This window comes from Rhea pennata, chromosome 3, assembly GCF_028389875.1.
Source record: "Rhea pennata isolate bPtePen1 chromosome 3, bPtePen1.pri, whole genome shotgun sequence".
NCBI classification, from domain to species: domain Eukaryota; kingdom Metazoa; phylum Chordata; class Aves; order Rheiformes; family Rheidae; genus Rhea; species Rhea pennata.
In genome coordinates this window covers 111,003,993-111,012,487 of record NC_084665.1, presented here as the reverse complement: position 1 = coordinate 111,012,487, position 8,495 = coordinate 111,003,993, and positions in this window count along the sequence as shown.

The following is an 8,495-nucleotide window of genomic DNA, read 5'->3' as shown; positions in this document are numbered from 1 at the left end:
ATGCTTTATGCCAGCTCACTGTCAGATGCTTCCTTTTTCATCTGTTCTCTCCCACTTACTCTCTGATGCTTTTCTGTCTCTAGTTTTTCTACTTTATTCTTTTGGGGAATGGTGAGGAAGGGAGATTTATTCTGTTCTTTTTATTTCTTTCATGATTTTTGTAGCCTTTGTTCAAATAAAAAGCCTCCAGTTGCTGTCCCTACACATTTTCTCACTCAGTTTCCAGAGTGGCTACTGGAACGAGACTTGAATATTAACATATTTAAGTTTCTTCAGTCATCATTTGTTTTCAGGAGGAATATTCAGTATTGAACTGTGGGTAAAGAAAACGGAACAGGCACCACGGAGCTGTGCGGATCCCCAAAAGCTAGGTCAGCAAGATACTTCCTGAACTGTTTCACTTTTATGAGAACTTTATTTCAGTGTGGAAAAATCCTGACACAAGGCAACTTTTTCCAGCTAACAAGTTAAAAAGTAATATAACTGTCCCATTTAAATAATTTTAGACAATATTGTTGCCTAAATTCCTCTGAAGTTCCATTTGCTTGCATATAAATTTGAGGATTTATATCTCCATATCTATACAGAATCACAGAATCTCAGAATAATTCAGACTGGAAGGGACCTCAGGAGGTCTCTAGCACAAACTCCTGCTCAAAGAGGTGCAAACCAGGTTGCTCAGGGCTTGCTGCAGTTGCCAATAATGGCTGTTAGGGCCCTGAGGGCCCTGACCTCAGGCTGGTCAGGCATGATTTATTCTTAGTAAATTCATGTTGACTGTTCCCAGTCACCTTCCTCTCCTCTGTGTGACAGAAATATTTGACAAAAGGACTTACTCCATGATTTTCTCAAGGACCTAAGTGAGGGTGATGGGCCTGTAGTTCCCCTGGTCATGCTTTAGGTCTCTTTTGAAGAGGAGTGCAACATCTGCCTTTCTTCAGTCATCAGGGACCTTCCCTGATTTCCACAGCCTTTCAAAGATGACAGAGAGCAGCCTCTCAAGGATGTCAGTCAGCTCTTTGGCATCCTCAGACACAGCCTCTTGGGTCCATGGGCTTATATGTGTTGAGTCATCTCCAGTCACCTCTGCCTTGACACCCACCCACTGCTGGTCATTCTCCTCCTCCCTGAACCCCTGCCACTAAGCACAGAGGCCCAGAAGACCTTACTGGAGAAAACTGAGGCAAAGCAGACATTGAGTTATCCATGTCCACTGGCACTGAATCACCCATGAGTTCTAAATATACTATAGAATCAGCTCTATTTGCATGTGTACTGGAGAGGGTTTCAGATTGCAATTACCAGTTCACCTCTAGACTTCAATAAAGGCAAATCCAGTTTACTTGAGGCATTAAACCTCCACACCCTTCTTATGTTGCAATTATATGTGTATATAATTCCTCTCTCCCAGCCTTTAACTTTTCAATTCATTCAGCTAAATGTGCACTTACAAATTGCTTTGCAGTCTACATGAGGCTACAGGAAATATACTTTTTACTTTGAGCAGTAATATATTTAGAAACTAGAATTTTTGTAATAGTCTGCAAAGTTAGATCCTAAAAAAATGCACTCTTTTGAGTTAATCAAATACATGCCAGCTTGAACAAAGGCACTAACTAGATAATAGTAGCAACAATATCCAGTAGAGTCTAAAAAGCCATTGTTCATTCTTAAAAAAAAACACATACATTTAAACTGCTTCCTCCTTTCCCAGGTAAATTACTTTAGCATATCAAACAGTTGTAAAACTGAAAGTTTCAAAATAGACCTGCAAGATACTCTTCATTAATATTATTTTTACTATTGTAAAATAATATTTTTCCTCATTCCTGTCTATCCAACCATTTGGAGTAGATAAACATTGGCAACAGGATTAGATTAATCTCTTCTCTTTGAGGAGAAATGTTGTTCCGTGGCAAAGTCGAAATCTACAGTTTGAGCTCTGACATATCTTTCTTGTAATTCAATCAAAAGTCTTGAAAGTAATTGTGCAAGGATTCTCTTATAAATATGTCTCAGTCAGAATCATGATGCTTAAAATAAATAAAGAGAAATCATGCTTCTTGAATTGAAAAAAATCTGAATGTTTCAATGTTTTATATGATTTAGGATATGACTGTTTATATTAACTTTAAAAGTCTTCATATGCCTTGATATATCATACTGCAAAGCATTAACTTATCTAATGTGTACAATTAAACGTAATCAGAATGCCAGTTCAATTAATCAACAGAAGGAATAATATGTCTCCTAATCAGAGTTCCTTATGAAAAATTTTTGTTGTTGATGATGATGTTATCTGGGATATTTTTGAATGGAAGTTGATTTTATAGTCTCATAGAGTAAGAGATTTTGATATTATGTGAAAATTGTTCTGTATCTTCTTCTTCTTCTTTTTTTTTTCTTTCTTTCTTTCTGTTATATTTCCTGCTATCTGGAAATGCTGCATCCTTTTGGGGGACTTCTGGGAAAAATGATTTCATCTTCTTCCTAGGAAAGTAGTAAGCTTATTACAAGGTCTTAAGAATTTGCATCTGAGGAAGATATAGAGCAGAAGGGCAGACAGCACTGCACGCTTTATCCTCTTGCTAATTATTGAGAAAATATTCTGAGAAATTAAGTGGACAGGACTCTGAATTAATTCCTTTTCTGTCCTTTCAAGTACTGGAGATCCTTTAAGTGCATTGCAAGGATTGCAGTAATAGATTATGCTGACTGTGCCTTCTGGGTGTAGGAATTTATGGCTAGTTAAGAGAAAAAATGAAATGGGGAAAAGGGTCTGGATATTCATCATTTACTCAATCTCTCCAGAAAAAAAAAATACAGACAAATATTTTCCTGTGTATCTTTCCTCCTTTCAGTAGTCCTCCTTAAAATGGCTGATAGCATCACTTTTCCTGCAAACTAATGAAATTTCCAGTACCTGCAGAGATAAAGGATTTTCCCACAAATGATTAGTCTTTCACAAATCACAGAGAATCTGTATACTGTAAGAGAGGGATTCTTCTGCCTGTGCTCCTTGGAAGGTTGTTAGCTAGATCTAAGTTTTACACATGTAATCCTTGTGCATCAGATCACTTAGTATCTCACCTGAAGCAAACGTACCCATCACAGTGAATGCTTCTGTGGATGAGTCACCCACTCTTACTAACTAGGACCATGATAATCAGAAATGGGAGGCACTTCAGTCATGTTGGTGTCTCTGTTTTAAACTTAAATATTTCTAAAGTGCCTAAAGGTCATGTTCACTTGCTGCAGCTGCAGTTCTTACCCCACAGAGGTTCTTAGACTCTCTGTATAGCTAATTGAGAAAGCCGAGATAAAGGTTTTTTGTCTCATTTTTGGAGGCATCTTCTTCTCTACTTTGACTGCATACCTGAACATCTAAGATAAGTGCCCTGAGATTCCTTTGCTGAAACTACTTATTCATTTGAATGTGTAAGTTAAGCTTTTACTTTAAAAAAGTGGTCTCATATCCTCTAGTCTTATGCACTTTATCTTGGAGTTAAATTATTCTTCAGGAATTTAGGAACTTATTAGAGGACTACAAATTTATACTGTTCTTTATTCTTGCCTATCAGTAGACAGAGCTATGGGCCTCAATGAATTATCTTTCATAGTAATAATATAAGCAAGACACATTCAAAACTCTTCAGGGTAAAAATGTAAAATCTGCATTTTATTATCCCTGCTTGTCAAAGTATGAGAGACTGCATATATATGTACCTTTGTTAATAATTGTACTGTATTTATTTTGCAACATGTTCACTAGTAATAATTAAAAACAGATCATAATTTTGATTAACTTATTTTTCAAGTTAGAACTAATTCCCAGGAAATACATACATTTTGCAATGAGTAACTATTAAACTTCAAACTATTAAACTTAATCTTATATTTTCTATTGTATTGTTATTTCATTTATCTTCCTTTGTGGAAAAGCAGAATACTCTAATTATCTGCCAATTATCTCTTTCACACAAAAGATCATATCTTTCCACATATACTCTTAACTGTATTAAAGTCTTAAGACTCATCAGAAACATCTCTTTTTTTGTGAGTTACTTTTAACATGTAAGTTATTTTGTGATATTCTGAAGTACAAATTACCAGTGGATAAATTGCTCTCTATTAAGTAGTTGAATACAAAGACTATGAGTTAAGCTTATTATAGGACGAAAATATGCACATGGGCAGTTACTACTGAGTAGTTGACAGCCTATACATTCATAATCTAGTCTACTCTGTTCTGACTTGTTTATATGTCCAAAAGCTTTTTCAAAAATATATTTAAGAGCATGGCTCTTTGTGCTTAAAATCCAGTAAAGTTAATGAAATTAAATATAGATGGAAATTCAGTGTATTCAAGCATGTAAAACTTCTTAATGCAATGGTCATAGAAGTTAATGCTGACTTATTGGAAGCAGTATGGTGGACCTAAAGGGCTAAAGTTAAATAAAAAAGTAAAACCAAGTTAAGTGAAAGAATGCAAGAAGAAAAACAGGGAGAGAGAGACAAGAGAGAAAGGAAGGGAAAGAAAGGAAGAAATAAAAGAAAAAAAAAGAAAGGAAAAACAGAAAACAGGCCAATATTGTAGACATATTGTAAAGGCAACAAAGAGCCGTACACACTGCTGTACTCACCTCTTTAAAATTCTTCAGCTCTTAATAGCAGAACTATATGCTCCATGCCATCTGCCAGCTGTTAACAGAAATAAAATCACACATGCAGGTACTGTAAAGTACAATCTAATTAGTGTACTAAAGCTTAATATATTTGAGATTTTTTTTTGTAAATATAAAAACAATTATAATAGAGCAAATCTATTCCTATGACAATATAATGAAGAGGCTTATGCTTCTGTAATGAAAGGCTTTATTACACTTAGTTTCATTATCCTGCATCATGCCTTACTGAATATATTATATAGTCTCATGTACAGCAATTAAAATGATAATATACAGAAGCAGACACACAGAATCTGAATCACTACAGTTTGTAGCATGATGCACTGAGCAGACTACCCAGATTTACTAGCTTTTTTATGGATCTGTCACTCTGATGTATGACTTTCTTGCCCCTTTACAAGTCCTTCAACAAAAAAAATGTTCAATATATCTAAGAATAATTATTTCATACAATTAAAGAAAAAGGTATTTAGCAAAATCCTTACACATATCAACAAAAGTACTTGTTCTAGTATTTAGATGACCTGCTTTATGGGCTTCAGGACAGGGTTGCAATGACATAACAAGAAAACGACAATGATTCAGAACAGCTATTGAAAGTGCTTAAGTTGCTTGCATGAAAAATGGAACCAAGAAGTCTTTCTGAAGTATTATTATGAAGAATCTACTTCTTTTCCTTGGATATTTAGGAATTATGAGAAATTCTGTGGGATGATGCAGCGCTTCCATTAGCCAGCCAACAAGAAACAGGAGGAAGAGGGATATACTTAAGCAGGTTTGAATATATACATTAAGCACCGCTAGCTACTCACTTTTTTTTACGATATCAGCATTAAAAAGAGTTCTCTTTTTGTATGATGGTCTAATGAAGTGTTTCTCAAACATTCCCCTGGTCATTCATGTTACCATTTAAGTTCAGAAAAGTTCAGTTACTTCACTTTCTAAGCCTGGAGAAATGAAGCTGCCACTGAGTGCTGCTCTCTAGCACTTCGCAGTCCCTTGTGAACCACCTCACAATCTCCATAGCATGCATCTAAAAGCAGAAGCAAAGTGCCCACAGGTGAGAAGAACCACAGGACTATAGCCTGATGGTTAGGGCTTCAGTAAGGACAAGACAGGCCTTGGTTTCATTTAAGTGCTTCTATTTTTTTTTCAAGGCGGATATATAAACACTCAACAGACTATTAACCAGAAACATACCCTAGAATATCACATTGTGTAATCCATGTCAGAGATATACTATAAAATCAATGACAAGTGGTTCTAGAGGAATGCCTTTGCAATGGGGAATTACTTGATCCCAAGAGAAGAGCAACAATACAGTTCCCTGGAGCTAGCTTTTACTAACCACTTCAGAACAGACCACATTTCTTTTACAGCTGCCACTATAAGGTTTTGGGTGTTTGGAACCTAGTCATAAAATTTAAACAGTTTTAACAACCCTGCTGAGGTTAAGGAAGTATTCTTTACATGTTGCAGCCTCTGACTTAGGTCCCTAAGGTAAATGGTCTGGATCTTTTTCTTCATATCAGTGCCAAGAGAAAAAGTAGCATATCAGCTGATGTAGATGAGTATGCATTATGTATTGCTCCTATTAAAGCATTTGGTTTAGAATTTTATCTTGTGTGCATAAAAATAATAAAAGCACAGTAGTACAAAACGTGATGCATTTTGAACTATGCTCACTACAATTTTCGGTAATGTAACCATAGGAAAACCATCCTAATTTGCATAAGATACAGTACAAGTAACTCCAAAAGCAAGAAGGAACTGTGTATATTGTAAGCCAGCATCCTGAAATGTTATGCATCTTATGGCCCCAGTGATCAATGAAAGCTACTGTACATAAGCCACTGAAAAAATAAAGGAAACACATCCAAACTCATAAGTAAAGCAAAGCACTAGCATTGTTTTGTTATAGGCTCAATGACTGTAAAGCCAGCCTTGGTTCTCGTGACTGCTCTTCCTGGGAAACACTGTGTACTCTGGCAACCATGCTTTTGTCCGTGCTTAAGATGCTTTTCCATGTGTTCTTTAATCTTCCATTTTCCGTTATATGTGCTCCCCAAAATGTACATTTGAATATCAAAACATCCTTCTAAGATGTTGTGACAGAGGATATCTGGGAAGGCATTTGAAACTAACTCTTTGAAGCTTAATTTTCAGCTATTCACACTTGTTATCCATGTCAACCACCCTAGAATAAAGCAGATTTTCCATAAATTCATGCATCATCTCATTATTCATCAATGCAAATCAAATTTTCAGGAAAACTTTGTCCAAAATTGAAAAGTTTGCAAATTCCTTGGTGTTATGCTCTGGGAAATTTTTATTTTTAACACCCTTTGCAATTCCAAATTGTTGATGATTTAATTAACTTACCGAGAAATGTTCTTTAGTGTACAAATTGATAGTAAAAACATTCCCTATAAAGCTGGGAAGAGGGAAGAAGGAAAGTTATTGTAAACAAACAGATAGAAAATCTTTTTCCTCATTTCCAAAAGTGGGAGATGATACTGAGGAAGCAGGTTTGAAAGTTTTACAGAATTAGCAGCATTTGGCCGACAGGACAAAAGCAGTGAGATGAAAATAGGACTGAGAAAGAGGAATACAGAGGATTCAAATGACCTTAGCGAGAGGGGTCTAGGAATAGCATAAACTGAGATCATGGAAAGGTAGTGAGAAGACACAGGTGATCTACTTAAGAAAAGTTTTGTTTTGTTTTGTTTTGTTTTCTTTTCTTTTCTTTCCCCAAGAAGGTTCTTTTACAACAACCAGGTTTCCCCACACCTCTTAAGGGAATTCTCAAGATAAAAACTTATTCAAAAGACTTTCAAAATATGTTACTCTTGAGAATACTCTTGAAAAACTTCTCACATATTCTGTAAATTAAAAAAGTATATTGTATGCTAATATCTATTTTCAGAATAACACCTTTTTGAGGCTTTTCTGTTGTTCTGGGTTCTATGCGTGGAATTTGGCATAGACTAAGAAGATGAAGCTGGTGTATGGTTCTCAAGATTTGACTAAGATGGGTCATCTGAAAAAATTAGTAGAACTAGGAAAAAGAAGATATCAAAATGCACTAAGTTCTTGTGTAGATAGGTTAAATTTTCTTAGTGTGCTGAAAGAGGGTTTAGTGGAGCATGAAAATAAATAAAAAACAAAACTCCAAAACAGATAAGACAAGAGTCAAAGTCTCTCTGAAAATAAACAGACCTGTAATACATAACTTGTTTTAGTTGGATGGATGAAGGAAGCTAGGGAGAGTGATCAAAAGCCTTTTGTAGAAATGAAGTACACTAGAGCATGTTAGAATGAGAAGACTTGGATCATAATAAACACATTGCTCTATTTTTCCCATTTCCCTCTAAAATTCAACCAGTGCATCAAATCTCTAGCTGCCACTGTGTCTTGAATACTTTCCAATCTCTGATATGGTCCAAATTATTATAAATTCAACTTCTCATATAAAAGTCAGAGCAATATAGCATGTTTTTGGTGTGAGACTGAAAGCAGACATGGCTTTGTCCCAGCTGGTGGAAATGTGGTAATGAATTTCAAATAATTTTTAAACATTTGTTAAACTCTTCCTGAACACTTTTACTTGCTATGTAGTAAAATATAGATGCCACAACTTAACACTCACACTTAAGACTGGTAATAGAGTATCTTATTTAAATGATGTCTCTTTTGTCCTGCTAGCCTGCTGCCCTTAAAAATCTGAATTTGAGCTTTCTTTTTCTCTTCTTTCTCTATTTCTTACTTCATTTACTATGTATTAAAATCTACAGTTTCACTGTGATC